At 34.5% G+C, this 9,639-nt stretch overlaps 1 pseudogene; it reads left to right on the forward strand.

The window, feature by feature from the left end:
• Positions 1-3,755: 3,755 nt before the first annotated feature.
• LOC118045326 (beta-glucosidase 12-like) lies at positions 3,756-7,299 on the forward strand (annotated as a pseudogene).
• Positions 7,300-9,639: the final 2,340 nt, after the last annotated feature.

A 9,639-nucleotide genomic window follows, 5' to 3' on the forward strand; every position in this document is an offset into this window, starting at 1 on the left:
TTATGTGATATGCCTGCATTTAAGATGAACATTTACCATATATTAAGGTATCTTATAGTATTAGACTTGTTATTATAAAACATGCTTTAGTTAAGGAGTTATTGATACTTCAAGTGCAAAATAATGGTATAAACCTTTGATAAACATGCACTTTTAAGTATTAATCACTAATACTTGTAATGTTGTCAGGAATTCATGATTATAACTTACGTTAACAACAAATCAAGTTCCTTTCATAGCTCAGGTGTCGGTTATACCATACAGTATGAAAGTGCCAAGTATTTGTTGTACCAAGTGTTATGCAACATAAATCTTGATTAACCATTTAACATGCAAAGTATTAAAAGTGAACAAGATAACAAATATAAAACATGTTAGTATCCAACGTTAAGGTCCTTGTTAAATTTATATTATACTTATTCTTACACCATTAGTGTACTCTTTTCACCTTGGCATAATTAACTTAGGTAAACATAATGAAAGAAAGAAACATAAATCAACAGGATAAGAACATAAATGAGAAAGAAGTTAACTAAGTAAAGGAAAGGAAATGAAGTGAATAAATTTGATATTAATGAAAGCAAAACATAAGCAATACAAAGAGAGAAAGCAAGAGCATGATCTTGATCTGGAAACCAAGATGCCTCAAGACATGGTAAATGCCAACTTTTATAGGCCAAAATTTGGAACTATTGATTTGTTGACTAATTGATGAGTGGGTGGGCACATATTGACTTGGTGACAATCTTTATCTTCTTGTCTGAACAAGAAGCCATTGATAATATCATAATTTGCACAGAATCCTTAGGAAAGTTCTAGGAAATTGTCTCAGCTTTTCAACAAAAAAAAGATGAGGTCATTTGGACTTCTAGAACTCAAGATATAGGCTGAACACTGAACAGTGTCTAGGTTGTAGGATAGATTTGGACTTCTTCGTTGTTCCTACAATTTGGACTTCAAAACAGCCTTTTTAAATCTTGGGCTCCACATGAAAGTTGTAGCCCTATGTCTTAACTTTCCATCCATATAAAATGGACCTAAATCCGAGATCTAGAGCTCCAGATATGATCCAATTACCAAGCAATGTTCCGGTTTGGACTGCACCAGCATCTCTTTTCTAAGTTTGGCCATCTCTTTGTCCTTTCACTTTCAATACTTAAACTCATCAATCAATCCTTTCATTTATGTGATGAGCATTTAAGATGAGCATTTACCATAAATAAAGGTATCTTATAGTATCAAACTTGTTATTATAAAACATGTTTTAGTTAAGAAGTTATTGATACTTCAAGTGCAAAATGATGATGTAAAACCTTGATAAACATGCACTTTTAAGTACTAATCACCTGGTGTGAAGGGCGGTGGTTTTTGTCGTCTGCGGTGGCTAGCGATGGTTGTTGTCGTCTGCAGTGGCTAGAGACGGTGCCGGTGATGACTGTTTTCACCGGTTCTTCCCCTATTTGCCCTATATCTCTCTATTTTCTCTCTCTCTTTTTTTTTTCTTCTATTCTTGTTCTTTCTCTCTTTTTTCCTCTCTCGGTTCTCTCCTCTATATCCCTATTCTTCTTCTCTCTTCTTTCTATCTATTCCTCTTTGTTTTTTTTACCTTTTCTTTTTCTCTGTTTTCCTTCTCTTCTTCCTCTCTTTTTTTCTTTTCTTTCTCTCTCTTGGTTTTTCATTCTTTCTCTCCCCCCTCATTTTTTTTTCATCTTTTGTTCTGTCCTCCTATTTCTTGTCTTCTCCCTCGTAGTTATAGGAAACATAGCAGAGAGAGAGGCAGGGGCGGCCTTGTGTAGCCGCCCCAAAAATAGTCGGAGGGGCACGTTCCCTCCTTTTTTCACCTCCCCGTGGGAGGCCATGGGTCAAAGGTTATGCACGTGGAGTTATGATTGGTGTCTTTTTGATTTTTTTCAGAGAAAAGAGAGAGACAAGTCGGTAAAAAAATCTTCTTCTTCCCTTGCCTCGCACATCAAGGGGAAGAAGAAAACCCAAAATGCCGTTCAGAATAACACTGTTTGAGTTTTTTTTTTCACTTGAACAGTGCATGAAACGGCGCAGTTTTGGACAAAACACGCCGTTTCATTTCAAAGGAAAAGGCAGCAAAAACTTATGTTAAAGTACCATTAAGTCTTCAATTTGTAATTTGTTCAATCAAATCCTTAATTTCAATTTTGATTTAAAAATCAATGCAATTGTATCCCTCCAAAAAACAAGCGGCGACCTTAGAAGTTGGTCGCCCTTTTCACTTTAGTCCTTGGTCTTGAATTTATGCAATTTGACCCTCAATTGATCAATAAACTTCTAATTTCTTCAATTTGGCCTCTGATTTGGTTTAATTGCAGCCCCTCCATTTACTCATGTTTTTCATTTTGGTCCTAGGTTTCATATTTTTTTAATTAAGTTCTTAATTGGCCATCAAACTTCAATATTTAAGCAATTAAGCCCCTGATTTGACGAAATTAACTTTCAAAAAATTATAATTTGACCCCAAAACTTTAATTTCTTACAATTAAAGCCCAAATTAACTCCTTAATCAATTTTTCTTACAATCAAACCCTCTATAAATTCAATTAAACCTTTAATAAAATTTAATTGAGTCCATACATGTTTGATTTTGCACTTTTCTTTCTCAAATTAAATTTTCTTTGTCAACAAGGCTTTCATCAGTCAATGATATACTATCAAATTTTAATCATTTGTACTTTTGAACCTCCTTAATTAATTTTTGGCAATTTTTCATCATTCCAACCTCCTTTTCCCACTCCTATTATTTCTTGGATTTCATTCTGAATATTTTTGATATTATTCTATAACAAGTATTGGCAGCATAGATGTTAGGTGAAGTCTCAAGATATGATTTATATTATTTTATAACAAGTATGATAAAAATGGTAATCTAATACTGCAAATTGTTAAGGAATTCATTGGAGACTTTAAGAGGATGCTTGAATTCCGATAGAAGCAAAACACAGTTTGTTTCTCCTAATCAAGTTGAAGTTTTCGCGAGGATAAACTTTCTTGGAAAATAAATTCCAGACAGTTGTAAAATTGAATTCCAGGCTGATGACTAGTTGATGGCTTCAAAGCCAAATGAATTCCAGGCTGATGACTAGTTGATCGCTTCAAAACATTTCTTGCACGGTTTAGAGATGGGTTGTCGGTTTGGGATTGAAGAAAGGTCATCTTAGAGATTGATCGTAATTGGTTACTCTCCTAGGCTTTTGGTTAAAGGCCATGTATTGTGCTTGACTTGGCTAATTCAGCGTAAAGAATTTAAAATTGTTTCATGCAAAATTTCTAGCAAGCGATTGGTAATGTTTTTTGTAGCTCAGAATATCCTTCATGTCTGAATGAGAAAGGTCAACATACACACATTACCATTTAAAAACTCTTCTTGGGCTGGAAACTTTCGCTTGGCTCCATGATTGCTATCAGACAAGAAAATTAATGTCGTTGAAAATTCTTATGTTGACGATCCGGTTGCTGAATTTTCTCTGCAAGCTTCAAGTACAATTGCTAGGCTTTACAGTGCAATTAAAACACGGAATCTTAAGTTTTGTGCTTGTTTCAGCACCATGAATTCCTCAAATGACAAATATCCTTATCCAATTAGAAGTTCCAAATTGAATTTTCATTGATCGGTCAACTGAAACAAATAATAATAGTTGACCACAATTATCGTTCTTGGTTGTTGAGAATAACCTTTCAAAATGATGCCTATAAATAGGTTCTGGCATGTCGATGTTCTTACAAAATCCATACTTCATACGTTCATTTATTTATTTTTTCACTGCTATCTCACTATACATTCTTTATTCTGATCACCCAACAATCTTTTGTACTGCTCAAAGCTTTTATTGCTCTTCTGCAAGGCTGTTCAACAAAGACTTAGTGTGTATCATGGGAAGTATTGCCAAGTTGAGTCGTAAGTCTTTCCCAGATGGTTTCGTTTTTGGATCTTCTTCGTCAGCTTACCAGGTACAACAATGCTTCAAGTACTCTCGTCGAGGAGAGAAACGCCTCAATTGTTTGTTCTCTGATAACGTTTAAATTATATGCACGCAGTTTGAAGGTGAAACGAACAGGAGAGGTAAAGGACCGAATATATGGGACACCTTCATCGAGGAGCATCCAGGTATCTCTTTATTCAATGCAGGAGTTCGTTACAATGCTTTCCTAACTAAAACAACGAGTATAAATCTCTCAAGGAGTCACCTGCCAGCATGTTGATCTTAATAATATATATTCAAAGGAATTTAAGAACAAATTCTGAAAAATTGCAGAGAGATAAGTGACCATAGCAATGCAAAGGTGGCAGTTGATTTCTATAATCGCTATAAGGTACGATGTTCATCTTATTTTTCTTTTAGTTGCCTTTTGTCGATCTGATCACCATTACACTTGTTGATATATTTTACACACAAAATGTTATAGGAAGATGTGCAAAGAATGAGGGGAATGGGAATGGATGCTTTCAGATTCTCTATTTCCTGGTCTAGGGTATTACCACGTAAGTGTTTTCTTTTGTTTTTACCCTACATCTCATTCCTTTTTAATTCACGACTTGACTTTCGAAGTCCCACATTTTTCCTTACTTTGATTTTTCAATCATCGAATTGAATTCATCAGATGGCAGACTAAGTGCTGGAATAAACGAAGAAGGGATCCAGTTTTACAACAATCTCATCGATGAGCTCATAAAAAATGGTTATAACCCTTTCCTTTTCCTCGATGACTGTGTTTCATAATAATGTTACCGACTAAATAAGAATCTTGAAGTGGCCATGGTAAATGCAGGGGCAATCTTACTTTGCTTGAATTTCGAAAATTTGAAAAGCATTTTCCAAACTTTCATACAAAACGTTTCACACTTTAGTTTTCTAATATTATTTTCGCTTTGAAATGTACAGGTATACAGCCTTATGCAACTCTCTTTCACTGGGACACTCCACAAGCAATTGAGGACAGATATGGTGGTTTCTTGAGCCCTAATATTTTGTAAGTAATCGTTTTTATATTCATATTATATAAACATCTCACTTTAATTTAAATCCTCCATGCATGCTAGAATCTAATAATTTCAAAACTCATATAGAAACGATTTCCGAGACTTTGTGGAGCTTTGCTTTCAAAGATTTGGAGACCGGGTGAAGCACTGGATCACTTTAAATGAGCCTTTTATGTTTAGCGTCAATGGTTATGACACGGGCACATTAGCACCCGGCAGAATTTCAACTTTGGAGAATTATCCAGGCCAACCCAAAATCTCTGGCGCCACCGAGGTTTACATTGTAACCCATCATCTGTTGCTTGCTCATGCAACGGCTGTGAAAGTGTACAAGGAAAAGTATCAGGTTTGCACAAGCTAAAGCTAAAGCTATAATTTGAGGCTCCTTTCATAACATATTTAACCAAAGTTTTCAGTGTGACTGTGCTAATTTTATCATTGAAAAAATCTCGTCAGACGTGTCAAGGAGGAAAAATTGGGATAACCCTCGTTTCTCATTGGTTTGAACCTTACTCAACTAGTGAAAGTGATCGGATGGCAACTAAACGAAGCCTTGATTTTATGCTTGGATGGTAAGCATTTTGCCAGCCGATTTGGATAATATAATAATTTGAAACATTAATTTGCCAAGATCTTAAATTCTATGTTTTTGGCAGGTACATGGATCCTCTAACTAAAGGTGACTATCCACAGAATATGCACGACCACGTTGGAGGAAGATTGCCTAGATTCAGTGAGGAGGAATCCAAGATGCTGAGAGGATCTTATGACTTTATTGGGGTCAATTACTACACTACATATTATGCTCAGAATGTTGAGGATGTTAACTATAAGAATATTGGGTTTATGGAAGATGCTCGTGTTAACTGGCCAGGTGAAATATTTATTTACTTGTTAATTAAATGAAAAAAAAAAAAACTCTCAGAATAAGACGGTCTACAATCCTACACTTTCTCACTCATGTTGATATTATTTTACGTACAGGGGAGAGAAATGGAATACCAATAGGCCCACAGGTGAATGTGATTCTTCATTCTTGTTTCAACAAATTAGTAATTGATAAGTAGAATCTTTCGTTTTTCCCCTGGTATTGAGATATATAAATCAAATTCGCAGGCGGGTTCAAGTTGGCTTTATATTTATCCCGAAGGTATTCGTCATCTTTTGAATTACATAAAGGACGCGTATGAAAATCCAACAATATATATCACTGAAAATGGTAAGAACAGAGCTAACAGCCCTCATGCGTTTATGGTTATAGTTGTCAAGAAGCTCTGATTTACTGATTTGTTGGTTTTTTTTAATTAGGAGTTGATGACGTGAATTCCTCGTCGTTAGAGGAAGCCCTCAATGATCCCATCAGAGAGCAATATTATAAAGACATTTTCCACAATGTTCTGAAATCTATCAAGTGAGTTTGTTCTTTTCAAATTCATGTTCTCCGTTCCCTTTTCAAACAGTACTAGTTTTTATTTTAAAAGGAATTTCTTTCTCAGTCTGATCTGCACTAAAAAACTTGACTTTTGCAGTGACCATGGTGTCGATGTCAAGGGGTTTTTGCTTGGTCATTCTTGGATGATTTTGAATGGGGATCCGGTTATAGTTCAAGGTTTGGTCTCTTCTACATTGACTACGAAAACAACTTGAAACGATATGCCAAAAATTCTGTGAAGTGGTTTAAGCAATTTCTGAAGAAGGACGAAAGTACTGAACTCAACGATAACATGTAAGGACTCTTTTCATCTCCTCTTATTATATTAAAAAAAATCTCTCAACATTTCTCATAACACAAATGATTGCAATAACAGAAAATCAAAATCTCGAATGGAGGAGGGATCAGCTCGTAGCCGTAAGAAGTCGAGAATTGATTAAACAGTGGCATGAAATATATAATAAGGTATTATTGTATATCATCTTCCATAACTACTTTTATTGCATTTGCATTCATTTTTCATGCTCAACAAACTAATTTATTAACAATGCAGGAGCCCTTTTCGTATGATCAAGACCTACTTGAAACCACGTCAGAATAGCTCCAAACGCTGAAGCCAAACTTTGTTCCAGCAAGTTAGGTTTCCATGCACGTCTAATAAATTCTATTCCATGTTTGCGTCCTTCTAGTTTATGGTCATCAGTGGATCTTTGTCTTCGAATTAATTCTCGCTTTTTCGTCTAGGATCGATGCTGTTCTAGTTGTAATAATAATATTGATTTGTAATATTTTTTACATGTATTGATTGGTTATCAATCAAATTTGATAATACATAATAACTTGCTCTGCGCAATTTCCTTTCCCAGTAATCTTTTGAAGGACACTTCTATTCATGCATAATCCTTTTCACTAGATTTCGAGGAATGCATTGTCAAACTGAAATTTATCAAGACCAAGTGAAAAACAAAATAAATAATCATTTCTTCTCCGATCTCCAATTCATTTGTGTATACCCAATTCATATCGAAGTATATAAGATAATCACATCTATTCCAAAGTTATCATGGCTAATTCGATACCTATCAATGTATACAAGGTACTCATATCCATTCTAACAATAACATAATTAATTTGATATATATCATTGTACGCAAGGTAGACATGTTTGTTCAAACATTATCCTAATTAATTGATCTATATCATTGTACACAAGGTACTCTTATTCATTCCAATAATATCATCACAAGTTTGATGCATATCAATGTACGCAAGGTACTCGTATTCATTCCAATTATATGATAACTAGTTGATACATATCAATGTACATAAAGTACTCATATTCATTCCAATATTTATCAAAGCAATAAAACAATAAATTATGTAATTTATCAATAAGTTTACACAAATTGAAAAGACAAGGTGCGATGCACCTTCCTCTTTCCCCAACCGATCGAGTCCCTTCAACTACTGACGACCCTACTCCAGGCATCTCTTCTGTTTGAGAATCAAGAGATACAAGCAATAGCCTCTTAAAATTTTATCACAATGTGCATTCTCATACTATTGCAATCTCATTCACAAGAATTCATCACCATGTTTTAATTTCATTTTTCGATTAATTTCCTTCAACTACCTCGTTACACTTTCTAGATTAGTTTTCATTCGAGAGCACTGTTTACTATTTTATTCGTAAATAAAGTTATAGACAACGGTTTTAAGTGTCGCTTGACTCCTTGGAAAGGTAAGACACGATTCTACAACTCTACTAAAGGATAGAAAGCTTAATTTTACCCTTAACTTCCCTAAAATTATCTGTTATAGTACTCAACATAATCTGTCCAGTACGATAAAATTTAACTCTTCTTCTATCTTCAGTCCATATCTGGAGTTATCTAACCTTAAATTATGCGAGGTCAGTTTTTTTTGAAAGATAACATTTATACCTACAACCTTTGTAAAGAACCCAATCTTAAATTTTATCATTTGGGTGCCCTAATCTCAGCTAAAAGTTGGGTGACCGAACTGTTCAGTCCCAATACATGGATTGGACAACCATTATCTCACTTTTCCTACTATCATCTTGTTTATTTTACATTAATATCCTAAGTTTTAAATATATCATTATTGCTTATTCATGTTTCTACTACTAAGTTAGCCTATCCGATTTCTCTAGAATCTATATTCGTCACAAGGTCCCCTTTATAACTGGCTTGCCCCTACTTCTCATTGGTCCTCACTTTTTAATTAGGTCCTCCATTTAACACCAGCACATGTCCGTCATGTCTACAATCTCGTCTTCCTTACCAATAATCTGGCTGAACATGCCTAAGAAAAGACACCAAGGATTTTCTTAAATTTAAATCATAATTAGCATGCTTTTGATGGTTAATTAAATGCAAATCAAACCACCACACTTTTCATTTATTTCATTCTTGCTAACTTAATTTAAACAAAAGTTTCAGTAAAGTTAAAGTTTCGCCTAATTGAATCCAAACTAATCAAATCCAACTAGTGAAGTTAACTACCATTTAAAGTATAATTAAGTCCTTGAACCTAATTAAATCCTTTTATTGGACCCAAATTAATTCTTAGACATAATTAAATTTCAATTCGGCCCATGATTAAATCAAATTAGCCTATTAAAAATATATTATGTCTTTAGGCCTAATTTTTAAGTAGATTTGTGTAATAAATATTTTATTTGTCCTTGAATCTACAGTCTCCCCAGTTTCAAGTAAAATGGGATACAATTAGTCTTCAAAATTGCAGTTTGATTTGAAATCCTCCCAACTTGCCGCTTTGTTTTTGCCAAATTATTGGTCCTTATTTTAATTCTTTTGATTATTTTATATTCTTGAAAGAAAGAAAATGAATTTGGGGAATAACTCAAAAATAGGTTATGACACTAAGCATCATTCACATAACCTTGGTCACCTTCATTACACTGCAAAGTATCAACTCATAACCTTAGTCACCCTTGCCATGGTGCCAAGTATCAACTCATAACCCTAGGCACCCTCGTCATGGTACCAAGTATCAACTCATAACCTTGGTCACCCTAGTCATTGTGCCAAGTATCGACTCATAACCTTGGTCACCCTCGTCATGGTACTAAGTATCATCATAACGTATCCTTAGCCACCGACACCACAGTAACCAATTATCCATGATTTCTCCTTCAATCTCGAAGTCATTGTCT

This window comes from Populus alba, chromosome 1, assembly GCF_005239225.2.
Source record: "Populus alba chromosome 1, ASM523922v2, whole genome shotgun sequence".
Lineage (NCBI taxonomy): Eukaryota > Viridiplantae > Streptophyta > Magnoliopsida > Malpighiales > Salicaceae > Populus > Populus alba.